Genomic DNA, 9,224 nt, shown 5'->3' with positions numbered 1-9,224 from the left:
TCCAATAGGCTGTGACCTTGGCTAAGCTAGCTTCAGAGCTTTAGTGCCTTACCTGTGGAAATGGGTTAATAATAGGATAGATTTCCTATGATGCTGTGAAGATTAAGTGATACAACGTATGTAAAATACCCAGCGTCCTCTATAGACTGTATATATGCAGCCCCACATATAACAGCAAACAAGAAAATGTATTTATTAATAGGACAGTCACCTTTTTTGGTTCAATTTTTAAACAGGTGAAGTTGTGACTACTTTTTTTTTTAAGTGCTGGCTGGCTCAGTGGGTGACCATAGGTCAAGCGTGGGTCAGCGTCATTCAGAGGCTGCATTCAGAGTGCCTCAGAGCTTGTCAGCAGGCAGGCACAGATCCGGGTGCTCAGAAAATATTAGCTTATTCTTGGCTCCGTGCCCAGCTGCAACCAAGTGAGCAGAGAGGGCTCAGCATGTCCTGCCCGTGGTTCAGTGCTCGTCCAACACGGCTCTATGTCTCCTGCTCCAAGTGATTCCAATCCCAGCTTTGTGGGAAATCAGGATGAGGGCAGGAGAAAGGGAATCCTGAGACTACTGACAGCATTGATGCTGGAACGTGGAAAACACTGGAAAATCTGGGTTAGTGTCCCAGCCCTGCCTTTTTCTAACTGAAGTCCTTGAACGATACCCATTGTCCACCAGGACTGTAGATTCTTCATCTGTGGATTGGAGATAGCCATCTAGTAATTTGCACAGTGGCAACTTAAACCCAGATAGTCTGGTTCCAGAATCCAAGAGTGTAACCGTTACACTCTGTTGCCACACTTTACCTCGATTTCTTGACTAGTGGAAAATATTTTGTTGTGTTGGGGGAGACATGTGATAAGTGCAAAAACGTGTACAGATGTGTAAAAAAAAAAAAAGGCAGAGGACCAGGTATTAGATGCAATCACACAACGCATTTTGAAAACTCTGAAACATAAGCATATGCTCCATGATCTGAAAAATGTGACTATTTCACTGAGTCCCTACTTTTCCTTAATGATGACATTTCATGCTGTACATGGTGCCAGACACTAGGGACACAGAGCTGTGGACGGAAGAAATTTTGCTTCTGCCCTCACAGGACTGACAATCTAGTGGGGCAGACAGATATTGAATAAACACACAAATAAATATGATTATAAACTGTGACAGCATCAGGAAAGAACAGGATTCTCTGGGGGATCATCCTGCAGGCTCCTAATTTAGAAAGGCAAGATCGAGGAAGGCATCTCCGAGGAAGTGACATTTAAGTGGTGGCCTAAAAGGAGATACGTTGTTTTTGCCATAATTTGCCTTTTGGAAGCAGAGTTTCGGGACCACGTCACAATGTGATTTGTAGACAAAAGATGATTCCTTCAATGTTGGGAGCTGGGCAGCCGCGCTGGAGTTTCTGAGTACACTTTGCTTTCCTGGAATAAACCGATGGGCTGCATTATGTTGGTTGGCATTTATATAATATTCACAGTGCTCTTGCCTTAGACCTTGTCCAAAACCCATTTCTACCTGTCAGAGTTGGCATGGTTTTTCTTTAGAAACTTAGCAAAGAAAAAGCGGGATTATTGTTCATGAGAAACATATTTGGCTCTAAAATAATTAATGTTTAAGAAGATTAACAGCATAGAATTGCTTCATGAAAAAGGCCTCAAATAGGTGCCTCTGCCTTTAGCAGGTGTTCAATCAAGGCCAGAAAGTGCCCCAGAGGGAGCATTCAGCATACCCAGTGGGCGTACATTTGCATATTCTTCAGGGTTCCAGACCCAGAGGGTACTTATACCTCTCAAGCTAGAGCATGTGGATCCATATTGCAAAATATACAGTCATAAAGACACTGTACAAACAACTTCCTCCAGGAAGGCTTCACTGAGCTTCTCTTACTGTTTCAGCCTCTCCCTTCTTCACTTTGAGTCACTTGTCTTTATTGCTTAAAACTCCATGGTCAGAATCACATAATGTAGCCCTTATTTATTTTTCTAATTATTTCCTAGTCAGGAAGGTTTCTTTTCTCCCCGAGAAGACTCAAAGGCCTCCAAAACAGGAAACATGGCTTCAGTATAACCCCAGACCAGTCCCCTCATTGTACAGATGAACAGTATGAAATGCAGAGAGAGAAGATACCCAAAGGCTGAACATGGCTCATTATAGACCTGTGGCTGGGACTCCAGTCTTCTGACTTCTGCCCACTGCTCTTCCCTCTACACCACACCATCTTCCATGACACTCAATAGTGCTAAATGCACAGTAAGCCCTTAGCAATTACTGAGAGTGAGAGAATTTCTGAATATTTGACAGAATAAGGAAGAGCTCAGTGCTCCTGACTCACCCTGCAACCTCCGGCAGGCTCAGCTGGGCACTTCCAGGCTGTGGCAGTTTGAAGGGAGAAGCCTCTGAAACTTACAGGCACAAGGTCCTGTTCATATTTGAATGTAGCCAAGAGAACACAGTTCTGTTGCTTCTCCTTCCCTCGGGAGGCAAGAATCAGAACAAATATGAAGGGTAATTGTCTTATCCCTCCAGGAGTTGCAACCAGAAGGCAATTGAACAGGGAGGGAGAAATGCTGGTGCCAGGTCATGATCAAACCCAGTGCTATTGCTGCAAAGCCAATCCATCTTTGTGGAACCTACCTAGTCTTTCATTAAACAGAATCTTAGTTTCCTCACAAAATCCGAATCAGAACAAGTCACAGCCGTAGCATTACTTCCAGATTCCTGAGGCAACAGAGCTCACAAAGGACACCTGAGAGCACTTCCTCATCTTTCGCTATGGTGATTGCTTCTCAGAGATCAAACAAACAAACAAAACATACTCAACATGAGAAAGCAAGTCGGCAGAAGGACCAAGGGCAAACTCAGGTCTCCTCATGCCCCAGTCATAGTTGTTTCCATTGCATCACAAGGACTTTCTCTTAGTGAATGTCCTTGAATTCTCCTCTAGTCATCTTTCCCCCCATTTCAGTTTTCTTGCATCCATGTACAGCTCCAGGATTCTTTTTCTATACCAGAGAAGCTCAGTCATTGGACGGTGGGAACAATCGTTTTTACACTAAGATCAAATCAGGTACACTGACAACAGAAACTCTTGACTGAACAATCGTAGGTCATATTCATCATGCTCCTCTAAAATAGTTTGTCTCTGAGAGCCACCCTCACTCGTGTATTCCTCTACTCAACAAATATTTATCAAACGCTTAAATGTGTCATATTAACCTAAGTGCCAGGGATACAGCAGGGGGAAATAGACATGGTCCTTGGCATCAGGGAGCTTACTTTCTACCATAGGAGCAGACACTGAGCAGGTCATTACTGAAATAAATGAAAGTACAGGCTTCTGTACAAATGAATGACAAAGCAAACTAGTCTAGTCTGGAGGGCAAGGAAAGAATGCTATGAGGGAGTCATACTTAAACTAAACTGAAGGAAAAATAGAAGCCAGTCAGGGGAAAGAGATAGAAAAAGCATTATTGAGAGAAAAAAAATGTGTTTGAAGCTACCAAAGCAAAAAGGAGCTCAATGAATTTGAGTAAGTGAAAGAAAACCAAGGTGACTATGAGGGAAAAGCAAGGAAAGAAGTGATATAGATGAAGAGATGGGCAGGGACCAGATCTTGCCAAGACTTATGTGTCATGTGAATGAATTTAGGCATTGTCTGAAGAGCTTGGGAAGCCTTTGAAAGGTATAATCAGAGGGATGATATGATCAGATTTACATATTAAAAGTATTATGTTTGTTGGTACACATATAGGTAAAACAGAATATGTGGAGAGACCCATTAATAAGCAAGCATAGAAGCCAGATAAGAGATGACTGAGGCTCGGTGATTGAGGCCTATATGGACAGTGAGGGGGAGGGAGAGTTTATGAGTTTATGATGTAAGCAACCATAAAGGTACTTATTTAATAAAACATGGAACAGGGAAGAAGCCAATTTAGATGAAGGAACTAGAAACACAAAAGCAAAAACAGGCAGATAGTCAGGTCTGGGACAGAAGAGTTGTCTGAGTGGAAGTTAAAAGCATGGAGATAAGATTCCCATGAGAGGGAGTGTAGGTGGAGTCTAGGACAGACCCCAGAGAAGCTCAGTATTTAGTAGCCAGATAGAAAAGAAGCCTTCCATGATGTCTCAGATGGGACAGAGAGAGAAGATTTCAAGAAAAATGGAATGGCCAACTGTGTCAAATCTCACTGAGAAGTGAAGTAAGTAGAAATGCAGAAGTTTGGATTTGGCATCCCCGAGGTGATTTACAACTTAGTAAGAGCTTTGATGAAAGGGGATGGGAGAGACGTATTAGAGCGTATTGAGGAGTAATGACGTGTATGAAAGGGTGCATTTGTCATGTACGCCCTTTGCGATGTCATGTCAGTCATCTAGTTAAATCTGATGCTGATTTCCAGCCTCCCTAAAAATATTAATTGACTGTCCAAATTCTACTGTCCATCAGGACTTTACAAATGGCAAAGAATTATCTATATGATGATTTCAATATTCTGGTTGAATCAAGCTTACACCTTATCCTTAAAAAATCTTTAGCTTACTTAAATAGACTTGGGCAAAATTAAGCCACAGTTTTAAAAATCATAAGAACTGCCTGGCCAGACCACATCCCTGAAGGTGGACATGAATTCTGAAGGTCTGTTAGTGACATATTCTGATAGGATCCTGTTAAATAGGACAGGAATTCTGTTGGGGGAGAGAATAAGAATAGGGAAAAGGAAGTAGATTCTACATGTTTTAAATAAAAATTTTTATCTGCAGCATAAACCCCCTTCAAATTATTGAGTCTATTGTAATTTGTATTACTTCATTAAATAAACACTTTTATTTGGGACAGCAGAACCATATTCAAAAGTATTCACACATTAAATGCTGGAAATAGAGAAATAAAGTAACAACATTATGAGTTCCTTATACTGCTTAATTGTAAATGATCTCCCAGCTTATTTCATTTATATGCTGAGAGCTAGTGGCGTGGAATTGAAATAAGCTAAGTGGCTATTGGTTATTGAATAGCATGTGTAATGGGAAATATTAAAGTCTATATTGTGCATTTGTACAGCACTTAGCTTACAAAATGCTTTCACATACATTTGATTCTCCCAACAACAGTGTCAGATTAACAGGGCAGATGTTATCATCACCAGCTTTCAAATCATAGAAATGAGAGTCAGACAATCAAAAGACTTAGTTAGTGTCAGAACTAAAGCTTTCTGTCTCCAAGCCTAGTGCTATTTTGACAAAACCACACTACCTCCCTGGGTCTCTTGAATAATTATAACTTGAAGTCTCTAAAGCTGACTCAATCCACCATCCTGAGTTTCTAAGTCCACAACACTCCCAGACTATGTGATGAGGAACTTGTTTTCTTCCTTAGTGATGAAAATCTTTTTCCTCTTTCTAATCCCATTTTCAATGGGTTGGAGGAGATGGAAGGGAGGTAAGGATCCTTTATAAAGGAATATTTTCCTCCTCTTTAACTTCATTTGGATATTCATTCTGGTGAGCAGAGATGTTTTGATTAAATGTCTTTTGGACACTTTCTTCCCCAAACTCCTAGATTTCTTTCTTCCTTTAATTATTCCTTTCTTCCATTTTAGCTCCAACAGAAACTCGTTTACTCTCAGCACTTCAGCCTAGCACACTCATTCAGCATTACAAACATATCAGTTATTCACCAAGCTTCACAGAAAATCATTCCCACTCAGCTTTCACCCATCCCCACCGGTCTGGTTTAGCACCACAGACAGCTCAAGACCATACTAGACACAGCCTTGCTCTTTCAGAACCACGGACAGTACACGTACTTTCCCCTCTTCTGTGAATACATTTGTTGTACTCCATCCCTGGACAGTAGATTAACCAGCTATTATCTCTGAATTATTTGGAAGTAAATTATGTTCAGCAAGGGTTTCCATAACTCCAGTTCATTAGCACCAGGGGCAACTCAGGACTATTCAGTTTCAAAGATGGTTTAGTGACATTTTCCTGGTGCCACGGATACCTGAGGCTCAATCTTTGACTACTGGGCAGTAAGTACTTCAAATTCTATCTTTTCCCTGGACAACTTGCTCACATGTCCAGTGCCCTGTTTCTCCAATCAGGTGCCTAATGATCAAACATTTCAGGGCAATGGATTTCTCAGATAGGCACATGCCAGTATCACTGCTGATCTAAAATGCTGAAATCTCAGGGACTTTTCTAAGACTTGAATGGTTAGGTGGCCACATCCACCTAAACAGAGATTGAATTCCATGCTCCCATTGTCATAGAGAGTCCAGAAATCATCCCAGTGCCAAAGCTAGCTTGGTGTCTCATTCCATGAATTAGAGAGCCTGACCACACTCTCAGCACCATGTGCAACAACACAGTTTCACACAGATGTTTCAATATCTTGGCTACTATTTCTCACCACCAGCTCATCATATTTCCAATCCAGTGCCATGAAAGGTCCAACTACATTCTCAGTCTTAGTGACATCCTGACAACATGCTTGCTATTCCATCAGGCAGGCAAGTGAGGGCAACAGAACCTGGATAAGTTCATTATCATGGCCCTGCTCTTTGGGTACCTCATGTAATAATAGTTTATCCAAGTTTCAGTTACACCCATATCACAACTACTCTCTTTCAACAACACAAACAATCTAGTCATATCCTCTGCACTTCATGATGCTTATTCACTTTCTCTGACTAAAACCATTCCCATTACTAGAACAAAACTCAACAGTTCTTAGAACTTTTCTTCGTGTTATTTCTACGACACCAGTATTTTCTTGTTCTTCTTCCTTTTTGGCTGGAGCATCTCTATAATGTTCAGTGCTTCTCTGCCCCCATAGCCTTCCAGGTTCCAGCCTTAATTTTTCTCCTCTCACCTTGGATAACAAATTTTATCCAAATAAGAGTGGATTTTAGGAAAGCCTTCAGTTGTTACTGAGCAGACAACCTATTTTTCCCCCAGCAACATGGGAAATGGTTAGTTTCTACCCACTTTGGTCTCATAGTTTAAATACTGGTGCTTGTTTTCCCAAAACTCAGTTCTGCTGCAGATGAAAATCTCTAGCAATGTTCTGTAAATATCTGATACCCGTTCAGGATCCTTTGAGTTCATTCACTCATGTATTCCACAAATGTTTGTTGATCATCTAGTATGTGCACTGTTCTCAGTGTTAAGGGTTCGTTAACCAAACATACAGAATCCATATTTTCAGGAAGGAAAAATTCTAGTTTAAGGAGATAGTAAATATATCAAAATGTTAATATTAGTTATAAGTACTATGAGGAGAAGTGAAGGGAGGTAAAGGGATTGAAAGTGGCCAAAGGTTGTTGTTTGGGAAAGAATGGTCAGGGGAGGCTTCCCCAACAGGTGATATATGAAGGAGCCATGTGTTTACAAATGGGAAGAAAATGCCAGGCAGAAAGAATAGCAAGTCCAAACACCTTGAGACAAGAGCATGTTTGGTGTGTCCAATAAACAGCTAGGTAGTCTATGGGCCTGGGTTTCAGTGAGCAAGGGAGATAATGATATGAGGTGAGCTCAGAGATGAAGTTTATGGAAACACACTTCAAAGGATCACTCATATTGCTTCCAAAAGTGTAGACCACAAAGATTTGAGAGGATCCTAGCAGTGAGACATGTTGAGAAAATATAATAGCGGCCCAAGAAAGACATGACAATGGTTTGGGCTATGGAGGTAGCAGTGGAAGTGGGTAATAGTGTTTGAACTATGGAGATAGCAGTGGTGGTGAGTGATAGTGCTTGGACCATTGCAGTAGTCATGGAGATGAATGATAGTGGTTTGGACTATGGAGGTAGCAGTGGCTGTGATGAGAAATAGACAGCTGTACTTCACATGTAAGGTCATTGGTTTTCTGATCATCCAAATGTGAGATTTGAGAGAGAGGAAGTGAAGTGATACATAATTCCAAAGTATCAAGACTCGGGGCTTGAGCCACCATTAGGATGAAGTTTCAATTTATTGAAATAAACTTGACAAAGAGAAGAGCACATTTGGAGTAAGGTTATCAATAGTTAGGCTTTATACATCTATCAAAAATCCTTGTGAGGGGCTATGAGTGGATAACTAAATATAACAATTTAGAATGTAGGTGAAAAGCTGGAGATATAAATTTAGGTTTATGTTTCAAATGTGACTCCAGACTTCCCATGATGTCATTGTAACTTCAGTCTTTTCCATAAAGTCTCTCTCTAGGAAGCTGGCCTAAGTTGGCTGAGACCCAGAACTATATTTAAGCCCCCAAAGGTCTATAGTTTTTTCATTGCTGTATCCCTGGTGTTGAAAACAATGTCTGGCATAAGGGAGGAAGACTTGCAGGAGAAAAACATGTAAAGAAGAACCCCTAAGCTTCCATTTTGGAAAAATGGTTATGCAATTTATTGAGATAGGGCACACAGGAAGAGGAAAAGTGGGGGTGGAGAGAAGATTGAGAGATCATGGGGGAAAATGACTTTGAGGTGTCTCTGGAGCATTCAGAGGGATATGTGAAAGGCATTGAATTAGTAGGTCCAGAGTTCAGAAGGTCCAGATTTAGGACTCACATACATGAAAATGATAATTTTGGTTGTAAATAAATAAATGGGAGGAACCATAAGCAGTGTGAGATGCAACCGGAAGATGCAATGCTATATTGATACTTTCACCTGGAAAAAGTATAATTATCTGTTTGCTCTACATCATATCTGCCATACAGAGGCAAAACTACATTAGTGGGGAAAATCCTCCATTGTATTTTAAGAGCATCAGTGAGCTATATAACACAAAGGGGCTGCTCTAAGGCCCCTTGAAAACTTCATCAAATCTGAATGCATTCAGATCAACCTATACCTCTATTAAGTCCAGAGCCCTCCAATGATTCCCCAATCAGTAGGATTCCAGAACTGCTCCAGCCAGTGGGACCCATCCCAGAAACAGAAGAACACTGGGTATGGAATCAAAAGACTCAGAGACAAGCTTGTTTAGTCCAATAATATCTTTATAACCTATAGTATTCACTGGTTATTAATTGTCTTGGATGTAAGAAAATGCTTTCTACTTACTCTTTAGGACTTCTGTGGGGATTAAAAGAGATAATTGTGTCCACTTTTGGTGTTGCTGTAGGCTGATAACTCAAGTAGTTCTTCTCATGAGGTTCAGCTATCTTTGTGGGCAACTCAGACTTGCTGCATGACTATAGAAACATCTGTTCTACTAATAACAACAGA

The sequence above is a fragment of the Neofelis nebulosa genome, chromosome 5 (genome assembly GCF_028018385.1).
Source record: "Neofelis nebulosa isolate mNeoNeb1 chromosome 5, mNeoNeb1.pri, whole genome shotgun sequence".
Taxonomy (NCBI): Eukaryota; Metazoa; Chordata; class Mammalia; order Carnivora; family Felidae; genus Neofelis; species Neofelis nebulosa.
This window is presented reverse-complemented; position numbering follows the sequence as displayed.